The sequence below is a fragment of the Xyrauchen texanus genome, chromosome 4 (genome assembly GCF_025860055.1).
Source record: "Xyrauchen texanus isolate HMW12.3.18 chromosome 4, RBS_HiC_50CHRs, whole genome shotgun sequence".
In the NCBI taxonomy this organism is placed as follows: domain Eukaryota; kingdom Metazoa; phylum Chordata; class Actinopteri; order Cypriniformes; family Catostomidae; genus Xyrauchen; species Xyrauchen texanus.
In genome coordinates this window covers 48864890-48871594 of record NC_068279.1, presented here as the reverse complement: position 1 = coordinate 48871594, position 6705 = coordinate 48864890, and the positions used below count along the sequence as shown (strand labels likewise).

Here is a 6705-nt window from a genome sequence, read left to right as displayed (position 1 = left end):
TGGAGCTTTAAAATGTTGGAACCCATTCACTCGACCAACAGAACTGAAATATTCTGCTCAAATTTTAGTTCAGCAGAAGAAAGAAAGTCATACACATCTAGTATGGCATGAGGGGGAGAAAATGATGAGGACATTTTTTTTAATTTTTGGGTGAAGAATTCCCTTAAGCCACACTTAAAATGAATGAATCTCCTTGCATTAGATGCGAAACATCAAATCAAGTGGCACCTGCACACAAATGATGGTAGAGCTTTATCAGAACTAACAGAAGTAATCAATGGTGTAGTTCATCACATTGACTACGGACATGTTCCACTAATATTTGACAACCAGAAAATGACAGGTTTTGCTTGAAAAGTGTGCTTGTGCCATTTTGGTTTTATATTCTGATATCTAACACATTGACAATACAGTACATATTAAAAGCAGTCAGAAATATTTTTAGGACCAGTGTATTTCAAGAACTTTTCTGCCATCTTCTGGCAGCTTATTGCATTACATCACAACTGCATCATTAACGATACAGAAGAAATGCTCTACTCTTTAATTGTACAAATCTACTGAAATAACAGACGACACAAAATACCCCCAATTCATATATCAAGACTCACAGTTCACATTTCAATTGTTTCTTAAAGTGGTATCAAACCCCTTGTTTCCTGGTACAAATCTGGAACGTGTTCGGCAGGTGATGCTATCATTTAACTGTATTTATTCCACATACTTTACACTCAAACTTGATCAGCTTACCCCCAAGACCTGCTGTTTGGTCTTACTATCGGTCTCCGAAATTTGACCAACTTCCACTAGGGTCAGATCACAGTGTTTTATCAGGTACACCAGGCACAGTGTAGCGGAGCAACTCACACCTGCATTGCAGTGTACCTGGACGCGTCCGTGCTGTTCATTAACTTGGTGTATTTTATCTGCAACAGTATCAAACTTGTCAATGAGTCTGGATTCAGGATCATCAGAGACAGGCACATTTATATAATAAATTGTGGGAGGGCTGGCGCTGCCAATGTCCTGAGTGGCATTATCAATGCATGTTATGTTGAGAGAGGAGATAACTGAAGTGTCGTTTGCTGCTTTGCCTCTGTACTGTCCATTATTTGATCAAACCCACTGAGTCTGCCTGCTTTTCCCGGCATGGCATGCCCATTACAGAAACCACCACAAAAGAAAGCGCAAGTATTATTACTGCAGTCAACACACTCTAGGAAAAGAAAGGTTGTCAAGACAAACTTTGGTGTTGGCTTTCTGAAAGTTTAAAATGGTATTAAAAGCTTGAAGTTTTAAGCTTATACAGTCAGACTGAAAGAAAAATAATGCTTGACCGAGTGGTTATTTGCTCGGTAGTTGCTAAGATATTCTGAGCGGTTGCTAGTGTACTTGCAAGGGTTACTTACAGATTGAATAACAGACAGACATGTAGGTAGTTCATTTAAATGGATAGTTCACCCAAAAATGAAAATTCTTTCATCATTTACTCACTCTCATGCCATCCCAGATGTGTATGACTTTATTTCATCTGCTAAAACAAATGAAGATTATTAGAAGAATTTCTCTCCTTTGTAGGTCCATACAATACAAGTGAATGGGTGCCAAAAATGGGAAGCTCCAAAATCCACATAAGGCCAACAAAAAGTACTCCAGACAACTCTGGTTGTTCACATTCTTCTTCTTCTGTTTTTGGTTATTCAAATTTTTCATGCATATCGCTGCCTACAGGACAGGGAGTACAATTTATCATAAAAAATTACTTTTTTTTTTTTTTTTTAGATTTGGTTCTCACCCACACCTATCATCAGGGTTGGGAGGATTACTTTTGAAATGTATTCCACTACAGATTACAGAATACATGCTGTAAAATGTAATTTGAAATGTGGAATACAGTTACTTATATTTTGTATTTGAAATACGTAATCCCGTTGTATTCCCATGTATTCCATTACTCCTCAACCCTGCCCATCATATTGTGTCTGAACACATGGATTAAACCACTGGATCAGGGGTGCCCACACTTTTTTGTGTGATGATCTACTTTTAAATGACCAACTCAATAAGATCTACCAACTAAAAAAAACACAGTTTCATTTAAAATAAGAAAATGATTGTTGGGACTTCTGCATGTATCCCTACATGGAATTCATCTTCTAATTAATAAAAAAATATATAATAAAGTTCAATGTTGATATCATTCAGTTTTAAAACTAAACCCAAAACACCTACAGCAGATTACAATAGCTCCAGGCATTTACCTTATTCTGATGACGAGTAAATATTGACCAGGCGAGGTTTTGTTTATTCAGTTGCCATGACAACTAGGTTTGCGCATACGCGCCTTCCAAGGACTTCTGAGAACAGAGCGCGAAATTGCGATGCTACTGCTCGGATTAGGCTAAACTGTCTGATTCCATTCATTTAAATTTTGTGCGATCTACCAGCATTGCCTATGCGATCGACTAGTAGATCGCGATTGACGTATTGGACACCCCTGCACTGGAGTCATATGTGTTAGTTTTGTGCTGCCTTTATGTGGATTTTGGAACTTCAACATTTTGGTACCCATTCACTTGCATTGTGAGGATCTAAAGAGCTGAGATATAATTCTAAAAATCTTAATTTGTGTTCTGCTGAAGGAAGAAAGTCATACACATTTGGGATGGCATGAGGTTGAGTAAATGATGAGAGAATTTAAATTTTTGGGTCATTGTCAGGTCTTTTCTCTTCAGACCACTTTGTGATATGTTGTGCTTCTCAAGCCTCTCAAACTCTGTATTTTCCTCTGTTAGGAGTTAGATTTGTCAGGCAGTGTGCAGAAATGCATCTATCATTAATCTATAGTTATTATATCACTTAAGTGTGAAAGACAAAGAGAAAATGAGTGATAAACAAAGCAAACAGTTTGCGTTTCCCTGTTTATGCCATATGGCTGAAAGTTTTGTTTTGTTTGTTTGGGAGAAGAGCATGCTGCTCTTGCGTTAGAGCGAGGTGGGTGTGAGGATTGTGAGCTGCTCACAGTGAAGATGCTGTGCACTCATCTCACTTATTTCCAAGAGCCAGCCCCCACCATTTCATCGTGGGGCTCAAGTATGGATCTGGCTGATGAGCGAGAGACGGGTTCATCCCTATTACTTGCTCTCTCTCCAGATCCAACAGGTCCCTGGCATGATCTCGAAGCATGCCTCGGCACCTCTTCAGTTCATGAGAGGGACGATGAGTCTCTTGGGACCACGGATTCTAAGATCTCTGAGCATTCCTCGTGTAATAAATTGCTCAAGGTAGTTTCTTGTGCGGTGGCCAGACAACAGTTAGACTGCCGCATGAACAAGAGACCCCAAACAATAAAAATTAGAGGATAGATTTCTGTCTGGTGGCCGGGGAGAGAGAACTCAAAGTCAGTCTCTCCCCTTCTTTGATGATCTCCATGACGAGTTGACTCATTCATGGAAGACACCTTATACCTCCCGTGTCTTTGTGCCCTCAACATCGACATATTCGACTATCGTGTGTGCTAAGGCTCGGGGGTATACGACGATGCCACGGGTAGAAGAGATCTCTCGCCTGGTACGGCATCATCATTAAAAGGACCAACTCTCCCCATAAAGCCGTGTAGGACCACCTCAATGCTTGTGGGGAAGGCTTATCAAGCTACAGGTCAGGCTGGTGCCACTCTACACACCATGCCGATGTTACAAGCGTACCAGGCTGATCTATTGTAGTACCTGAGTGCGTGGAGTACTATCGACGAGTACGCGTTTTCAGAGCTTTGTCGAGCCACAGATTTATCTTTTAGCAGACGCTTGCGCTATCTCTCCGTGTGACCAAGCAGACGGCTTGCGCTATGGTTGTTCAATAGCTGCTTTGGTCAGCATGGAGATGTATCTGTGGCTAAATCTTTTGTGTATTAAGGATAAGGACATAGTGTTCCTCCTTAAAGCCCCAATTTCACCTTCTGGCCTGTTCGGTGACTATGAATACAGTCATTACCAGGTTTCGGGAGGTAAAAAGAAACAAGGAAGCCTTTGTGCAATTCCTTCCTCGCTGCACTCAGAGGTAGGGGCTGTCGGCCACCCAGCTTCCCCCCGGTCCTTCTAGAAGGGAGGTTCAAAAGCAGAGTGTGGTGACTTGCGCTCCCCCTCGCAAAAAAGTGGGGATTGGCTTGCCAACCTCAGCAGCCTCTAAAGCAAGTTCTCAGGCCCGTTATTTCTAAAAAGAGAAAGTCCTGTTGGTCTTACACCCAGCCTTGTGGGGGTAGCCCCCCCCGGGACAGCACATAAAACATCTTCCGGCACCTTCCCGACACCCCCACGGAACCTTTCTATTCCCAGCTCCTCCGGTGTTTCGAGAGCTAGAGGATTCCAGCTAAATGTTGGGTGTTCCATTACTTCCTGTTGTCACCCAGAACGCTGAACATCTGACATTCCCTTAACGGGAAGAATCAAAATTAGTACCCATTTTAGAGAACCTGGCAGCTTTGAAGCTGCCGACGAGTTTTTGTACGTGGGTCCTAAAGACAGTATAAAAGGCTGAAGAATTCTATTAATTTGCCGTCCTTCGCGTTTCAATGGCATGGTTCCCACTACCGTGAAACCGGAACAAACACATTTCAAGAGCAGCAATATCCTCTGGTCAGAGGGGCCATAGAACATGTTCCCCTTCTAGGGAGAGAGTCAAGTTACTACAGCAGATACTTCCTGGTTCCCAAGAAGGATGAGGGATTGCGTCCGATCTTAGATCTTCGAGGCTTAAACGGTTTGGTTTAGAACTTGTTTAGTTCAAGATGTTAACTGTCAAAACGGTTGGGTCACAAATACAACATTGTGATTGGTTAGTCACGATCGATCTCATAGACACATTTTCATTTTGCCACAACACAAGAAGTTCATGAGGTTCGCTTTTGGGGCCAAAGCTTTCCAATATCGGGTTCTTCCATTAGGCCTAGCCTTATCACCTTGCACATGGTGCATGGATGTAGTACTGACTCCGGGGCATCTCTCATTTAATTATATAGACGACTGGCTGATTCTAGCATAGTCATGAGAACTGGCATTACAGCACAGAAATATTGTCTTAGCCCACCTGGTTGCTTCGGTGTTGAAAGTCATTGCCAAGAAAAGCATTTTCTCCTACCCAGAGAACGACATATTCAGGGATCATATGGAATTTGGTCATGATGCGGGCACAGCTATCTCCTGCTAGAATCAAGACCATTCAGTGTACCCTGAGCAAAGTCAGACTAGGCCAAAATGTTTTACTTGTGTTTCATGGCGTCTGCGTCATCAGTGATTCCTATGGGCCGTCTGTATATGAGACCGCTTTCAGTTGTGGCTCAAAGCCAGGGGATTTCACCCAAGGGCCAAACCCCAAAGGCAGTTAAGGGTTATGCGCCACGAGCTACGTACCCTTTCTATGTGGTTCAGGCCCTGGCTCCTTGCTTTGGGTCCCACTCTAGGTGCGTCTTGCCGTCACAGATTGCTAACGACGGATGCTTCCTTGTCGGGCTGGGGAGCGGTCTAAAGTGGTCATCCAACTCAAGGGGAATGGGAGGCCCATCAGCTCGATTGGCACATTCTCTTTTGGACCCAGGGCAAGCTCCTGTCACTCGGAGCAGTGTATATCCCTGGATGCCTGAATGTGGGAGCGGACTTATTGTCCAGACAAAAAATACAGATGGGAGAATGGAAACTCCACCCCGAGGTAGTGAAACAAATCTAGCTAAGATTTTAGGAAGCATAAGTAGACCTTTTCGCCTCCTAACAGACAGCGCAATGTCCCATCTACTTCTCTCTGAGTCATCCAGCCCCCCCTGGGTCTGGATGCAATACATGGCGCCTGTATGCATTCACTCCAGTTTCTCTGCTCCCGGGAGTTCTAGCAAGAGTTTGTCAACAAGGGTCTTGTCTCCTCCTTATTGACAGGCAGAAAGCACATCAAAGTCTTCTGATTGGCTGATCAACAAACGTGACAGCAGCCTGCTGACACATTTTTGTTTGCAGTTTGTCTGCAGTCTAGTGCTGTCACAGATTAGGGTGTTTATAAGTCCTCTTTTTCTTTGTGTGCATATTTGCATTGCTTTACCATTCTCTGTAAATCCCACCTGCAGCACACCATAATTGGTAGATTATAAAAGCCTGCAGCAACTATTGGCCAAACTGCCTCTCAATCATTAGCCTACTCTCAGCGAGTGCATGAAGCACTGTGGTGTTTGGCATCATACAGTTGCTTGACTACAGCAGCAAATTACACCTGTCCTGAGCTGAAAAAATGCCCAAACGTAAGTGGAAATTTACAGAGGAATTGCACAAAAAATTTGCATGCTATCGTCCTGGTCGAAATCCATAGGAAGCAGAATGTTTGACTTGTAAAGCTGGCACTATATGTCGGTTGTAAATAAAGGTGCAAGCGATGTAGAAGCCCACATTATCTCTGCAAAGCATAAAGTGTCAGCAAAAGGTGAAAGTTAATCCGTTAAATTAACTGAATACTTTTAGAAACCATTGATTAAGCTTATCAATCGTCGATTAATTAATTTCTGGATAAATCTGTTCTAAATTCAAGCCAGCAGACATTGATGAGGCTGGCTATACAGTCACCCACCGCTAGAGGGCGCTTGAGGGCTGCATGTCATTATCCGGTTCACAAAAGAAGAGGCAAAGATGCGAGATGAAGTGGCTCAATGTAAACAGTGTTGGAGTGTTT

The 6705-nt window shown here is 42.9% G+C and overlaps 1 pseudogene; it reads right to left on the bottom strand.

Moving 5' to 3' along the window:
• Window positions 1-632: 632 nt before the first annotated feature.
• Window positions 633-4388, bottom strand: LOC127641555 (dual specificity protein phosphatase 18-like; annotated as a pseudogene).
• Between the last annotated feature and the right edge of the window lie 2317 nt (window positions 4389-6705).